Here is a 6,947-nt window from a genome sequence, read left to right on the forward strand (position 1 = left end):
GGGAAAGTGGGGAAGCTTCCGTGTCTAAGCGCCCTGGCCTCCCTTTCCTGGCACACTAGTGCAAGCAACCGCTGAGCTGCCATGTGGTCCCCCACGCTCACACAGCTCCACACCGGCAGGCAGTACAGAGAAATCTCTGCAGCCCAGCACTCCCAGGCCAGTCCTGCAGGTGCCACTGCTCCTGGCACCCCCAAGTTGCCGTGGGCAGCCCCGTATGGGCAAGCCCATGGGGCCAGGAACCCCCCCTAAGAGGTACCGATCACCAGTTGTGCCGCGCGCAACCGTGCCCTGTGCCCCCAAGCCGCCACCCCCTCCCTGATGAGCTGGAGGTGCCTGTGACAACAGCACCGGGTTTTGGCGCCCCGGTCCCACGGGTTTATGCTGGCAGGTGCTACAGGGGACGTGCCACGTTTTCACGTGCCCCCCCCCGTTGAACCCTCCCTCGTGGATCCCCCTGATGGGGAGACCCCTAAATAGTTCTGTGCCAGGAATGAGAGATGGACAGGACTCTTGGTTTTTGGGTCTTCAGGTTATTGTTTATTTTTCTCTTATCAGAAGTTCTGCACGCCGTCTACATGCCAGACTTAGCGAACAAAGAGAAGGCACCAAAAGTCACAAGACACACATATTCAAAGTCTTTTAAAGCTGTTTTGTCCAATTAACTCTTAGAACGTACTTTATTTCTACCTTTCTACCAAGAACTAATTATTTTTCTGTCCACGCAATATCTGCATTGTGGTTCATTCTAACCAATCACCCTGTGCTCCCAACACTGCAGAAAATGGAGTAGATGAAGAACAAGAAGGAGATCAGACAATGCCCAAAATCCTCCATCTTGTCTCCTATCCACCTCCATACTAAAAACCTAAAACTCCAAGTTTTTCACCCTGTGATAAACTATACTACTATCTATTTCACACACTCAGATTCTAATTAATCCTGAAGTCTTAGAAGCTTTCTCCATGGACGAAGGTTAAAAGCAGTGTTCTCCTGAGGATCAGGGCATCTCAGGACAGGCAGAGAAATATTCCCTGTGCCCTGGGTTCCAACATATCCCCCTCATGTTTGAACCAAGAACACTCCCTTAACAGCTTCATCTATCACTCGTTGAATACATCGAAGTAGACACAGTACAAATATTAAAAGGATTACGATACCAATCAGTACATGTATACCTATCTTTAAAAGTTCTCTCCATGTTGGTGTAAGGTCAAACCAACTGAACACATCATCCAACCAAGACCCACTTTCTTCCCCAAGTTTGGTCATACCATCCTCCAATTGTCGTATACTTTCATGAATGGATTTCGAATTATCAGACAAATTCATACAACACATTCCTTCAAATTCTTCACATCCATGTCCATGCACTAATAAAACATAAACAATTGTTGCTCTGTTTTGTGGAGTCGCCTGTCTCACACTTTGAACATCGGTTAACAAATTGCTCAGTGCGAGAGAGGTAGCACAGGAGTGCTTACTTAACCAGCAGCCCATTTGATCCAATTGTTTCAAGGCTGCTTCTGTAGCTACCTGTGGCAGGAGAGCTGTTATAAATCTCTGACCTTTCTTCCATGTACTAAAGTTGTCATCACACTCAGAATTGTACCAATCGACAGATCTTTTCCCTCTGTGCCTTTGCTCTTTTATCATTGTCATATTGGGTGTCAGCAAAGAAAGCCTCCCAATGCTGCATGGACCACCTTTGACATTTGAGGGGATGGCAGGCCAAATTCTGTCCCCACAAATGAGAAAGGTTCCCTGCAGCAATTGCAGTGGAACCCTTTTGGATGGTGTGACCATCATTCTGGTGAAGTTGCACCAAGATGTCGCAATTCTATATATAATGTGATTTGGGGTGACATCTGTCATTTTGTTCTTGCTTTGTTTTGACACAGGAAGACTAAATATTATACAAAACTTCATCTTCACTGAGCCAAGGATTTCCAGTTCTTGAGGTTCATCAGGAGCCTCAGGAAGGAATTTGGTCCAAACACCCCAACTGTCAACTGGATTCAAAATGAATTGTGAAAGTTTTGGAGGGATGTTTTCTGGAATTGGCCATTTGTCTACCGGTAAACTGACCAAACATGTCGAGAATGGCTTCCTTGGCCTTGAGTGAGTTAAACAAATGGTGTCCAGGCCTGATGCCTTGGCCAGAGTTTCCCAGACATTTTCTCTTGGTTGACTCATGGGCAAAGCCGTGTTGCTTAAGGCAATCAGTGAGATGATAAGGCACAAGTATAATATCTGATCAAGCTTCATGCTCAACAGCCTCATCAATCATGGGAATCTCCGAACCACAACACGACCTGCATCACACTCCCACACATCAGAATTTGTAATATTAACTTTCCCACACTTTTGCATAAAACTCAGTCCACAGTTCTTGCATGTGGAATGAAGAAGTGGCTGATTTCTGTGACATCACCTGCAGTCTTGATACTGGTTCACATCTGCATGCTTGCTTCCCTGTTCCCAGGGTCATCGCCTGCTTGTTTTTGGACTCAATAGGGCTTCACGTGTTTTGCAGGAATCCACTTTGGTCCTGCACCTGTGGAGACACAGGCATACCCTTTGCCCCAATTTATTAGCTGGAATGGGCCTTCAATCTGCCCTGTCTCTAGATTTCTGATCAAAACTAAAGGATTTTCCCTCAATTTTGTCTGAGTACTGTTTGAAAAATGTCTGATGATTGGTGGAGTAGGTTCTGCAAAGCAGCTATTAAAAAAATTTACAACATAGAAAGCTTTGTTCAACCACATCTAAGGCGTAGCCTCTGCCTCCCCCTTTTTTTGTTTATCCAAAAGGGATTTCAAGGTGTGGTGTGTCCTTTCAATGATTGCCTGGACTGTGAGAGAATGAGGAATGCCAAAACTGTGACAAACACCCCAATTTTTTAAGAATGTGTCAAGGGTCTGTCCCCTCTAAGTTGGCCCATTGTCTGCTTTTATTTCTTGAGGAACACCCAATGATGCAAATGCCTGCAAAAAATGATGACATGCATGCTTTGCTTTTTCACCTGTATGCAGGGAGGCAAAGACTGTGCCTGAAAAGGTGTCCACTAACACATGGACATTTTTGAGTCTCCCAAAAGATGGGTATTTTGTAACATCTGTCTGCCACAACTGCAGACTTTGCAATCCGCTCAGATTGACTGCGCCTGTGGATACAGGGGATTGCACGAGTTGACATTCTGGATGAGCACTTATGATGGCTTTCGCTTGGTCTTTGGAAATGCAAAATGTCCATATCAGTGCCTGTGCATTCTGATGAAAAAATGCATGACTCAGTCTTGCCTGTTCAAAAGTGTTTGGCAAGGTGTTTGAAATGGTCATGGTCAATTAATCTGCTCATGTATTTCCTTCCGCCAAAAATCCTGGAAGAGAAAAATGTGCTCTGATGTGGGAGATAAAGTATTTGTGTTTTCTCTGCTGTAGCATTTTTTGCATACAAGATAACAATACAGATCTTCATTATCAACTTCTTTCAAAAGTGACCTTTCTATTCTTTTTACTATATTTGCTACATAAGCTGAATCTGTAATTAGATTGATGGGTTCTGGAAATAATTGAAATGCTCTGACCACTGCTGCTAATTCTACAATTTGGACTGAACCCTGTATTATTTGAATGTTTGATTCCCACTCTTTTGTGGTTGCATTTTGCCAAGTTATTACTGATTTATATGTTTTTCCTGAACTGTCGGTAAATAATGTTATTGTGTCCAATGGTACTTCACTTATCATAGATTTCTCTCTGAAACTTAATTTTTTCTGCAGCAGTTTGTGGCTCGGAAAATGAATTGAACAGACACCTGGATAATTTAACAATGCAATTTGCAAATCATCTGATCTTTGCAATGCTCAATCAAAATATTCTTTTTTCAAAGGCAGGTAAATTGTTGCAAAATCTTTGCCTGTCATTGTCAACAATCTTCTTCTGGCTCTGATTATAATCTGAGCTGTTATTTCCAATGTAGTAAAAATTGTTTTGGGAGACCTGTTGGGTAGAAAAATCCATTGTATTATCAACAAAGGGTCTTTTTTTGATGAGTCCCATTGAAATATGAGATCATAGAGTTGCATTTTTTCTCCCAACACCGCAAGGAAAAATGATTGCATCATCAAAAAGTGATGTGCCTGTCTCTGTTGAAGAGTCCCAGCAATTTTCTCAAGGGCTTCTTGACCCTCAGGCGTGAGAGTTCTGGGGGATTTGATATTACAGTCCCCTCTCAATAGGTTGAAAAGTGATGAAAGCTCATCATTCATGATCCCTAAAATAGGCCTGATCCAGTTGATTTCTCCCAAAAGTTGCTGTAGGTCCTGTAAATTGTTGACTTGAGACCTGATCTGTATCTTCTGTGATCTTTTAGTTTGTTCTGTGATTTTCCATTCCAAGTATTTCCACTGTGAGATTTCCTGAATTTTTGAAGTGGAGACTTCCAATACTGCATTCTGAACTTCTGCAATCATGCTGTCACGAGCCTCTTGCAACTCTTGATGTGTCAGTGCTGCAATGAGCAAATCATCCATATAATGAATGATCATCGCCTGCGGATGTCTTTTCCGTGCCGGAGACAAGGCTTGTGCCACAAACCATTGGCAAATTGTCAGGGAGTTTTTGAGGCCTTGTGGAAGAGCAACCAATGGTATCTTTGCAGAGGTTCTTGCCTGTTGATGCTTGGGACAGAGAATGCAAATTGAGGAGCATCTTTCAGATGAAGCAGAATGTTGAAAAAACAATCTTTGAGATCGATGATCACAAGTGGCCAGTTTCTCGGAATCATAGAGAGAGATGGAAGTCTAAGTTGAAATGGTGCCATCTCTTCAAGGACCTCATTAATTTTCCTGAGGTCATGGAGCAGTCTCCATGAACCAGTGGTTTTCTTGTGGATCATGAACACTGGAGAGTTTCAGGGACTATTTGTTGACTTGATGTGGCCTTTCTGCAATTACTCTTCAGCTAATTTCTTGAGGGCACTCAATTTCTTTTGTTCCAGGGGCCACTGGTCCACCCAGACAGAGCTGTCTGTCTTCCAAGTCAGTTTCAGGGTGGTGAGTGCAGAAGTGACCCCTATTAAAAATCCACTTCTATTTTCGTCCCCCATTGTGATAAAATATCTCTTCTCCATACTGTGATGGGCTTCTGCACAGCGAAGGGACGAATGATTGCTGTCTTTCCTCCCGGCCCTGAAACAACAATTGCGTTCTCACTCTGCAGGCACAACATATTTCCTCCGATACCTGAGAGGGAGTTCAAAGGCGCCATCAAGTTCCAATCTCTGGGCCAAAAGAGGGAGGAGATAACTGTGACATCTACACCAGTGTCCAACATGCCCCTGACTGAAATAGTTTTGTCGCTGCATGTCAAGTTGCAGACAATGATGTGTCGATCATGGCCTATTTGCTTCACCCACGTGGCATGAATGTCCATGTCTTCATTTCCAAGTGAAATCTGATGATCCATCACTAGTATGATTCACTCTGCAGCATGAGATGGCAAAGCAATGGCCTTGGCTAATAAAGTATTTTCTGGAATGATCAATGGAGGGCATATAGGTTGAGCCAAAATTGTCAGCTCTTCATTATGATCTGCTGAAACAATCAATGGATAAACAATGAGCCCTAAAATGCTGCATCTGTCCTTACATATGATCAAAAAGTCTTGTCTCTTCCATGATGTTCCAGTGACCCCCGTGGGTATCACTGCATGACTTTCATTCATAAAGCATACTAATTTGGAATCTGCCAATTCACATTGCGCTCCTGGGGGCAATAATTCTAGGTCGCCGGGGAACCGGCAGATGGTCCTGCTGATAGAGTCTGATTGGCGTTTCCCGATGGTTGTGTTCCCTGTGGGGTTCCAGGCTGAGCCATCGCTATCACCTGTGTCACGGTGCGTTGGCATCCTGCACACTTCTTCAAGTTTTCCGGAAGAGGTAGAGGTCTTCTGTCCACATTCATTTTGGAGCAACATTGATTTGCATGGTGTTTTCCTCTTCTACATCTTGGACAAAGGTCTGGCGCTTTTGCACTTTTTGCAGGTTCCAGACAATTCTTTTTTATGTGTCCATATTTTCCATATTTAAAGCATGGTCCTCTGGTGAATTCTGTTGCCATCACCTCTGTGGAGTTGCCTTGCTGAAAGGTTGGATGAAGCGCTGCGAGAGTTCTTGAAAGTTTTTCATCCTGTGCTTGAAGGAGTTTCCTGACCTGCTCTCCCCAAATGCCTGCTTGAATTGCTGCGATGTGCTGAGGTGTGCCCACCTTACTGCATGCCTCTATCATTTCAGTCATGGTTGGTTGACCAGGCATGGCACTAATTATATGCTTGCATTCCACATTAGCGTTTGCAAAAGCAAGACTTCGAAGCAAGTGTGGCTTTACCACTTCATCACTTACTTGTCTGTCCACTGCTTGCATGAGAAGATTGATGAATGAAGTGAAGGACTCAGAAAGACCTTGCTTTATTTCTGTATAAATGTCTTCTGGAGTTCCAACTGGTTGAATTTGCAGAATTGCCTTTTGTGCTGCCTCTTTGATGTCTGCAATCACATCTCAAGGCAACTCTGCTGACTGATCTTCAGGTTTGTCATGGGGTTCATCTCCTGCTAATGGAACCAATGTGAGAGCTGCATGCAGCCCTCCTGCATAGCTATTTCTCAGTTGAGTGAAGGCTTTCTGCCATCTTGCGTCCCACAGCAGGAGGTGTGAATCTGTAAAAATTGTCTAGGCAATGTACCTACAGTCAAAAGGCACCAAGTCATAATTGTTGAATGTGCCTCTCAAAAGCTGTTTGAAGTATGGGGATCTCAAGCCATTATTTTTCACCGCTTCCATTAACTGTCTCATGATGTCATGATCCAAAGGTTCCCATCTAGGATTTTCATTTCATCTCCCATATCTCACTGGCAATGCAGTGCTAACTGTGCTATATCAAAGTCTC

At 43.7% G+C, this 6,947-nt stretch overlaps 1 long non-coding RNA gene across 5 annotated transcripts in view; it reads left to right on the plus strand.

Moving 5' to 3' along the window:
• The window catches only part of LOC137465566 (uncharacterized), a 149,128-nt gene that overhangs the window by 52,556 nt on the left and 89,625 nt on the right, over positions 1-6,947 (plus strand). The window lies entirely within an intron of this gene.

This window comes from Anomalospiza imberbis (assembly GCF_031753505.1).
Source record: "Anomalospiza imberbis isolate Cuckoo-Finch-1a 21T00152 chromosome W unlocalized genomic scaffold, ASM3175350v1 scaffold_31, whole genome shotgun sequence".
NCBI lineage: Eukaryota > Metazoa > Chordata > Aves > Passeriformes > Viduidae > Anomalospiza > Anomalospiza imberbis.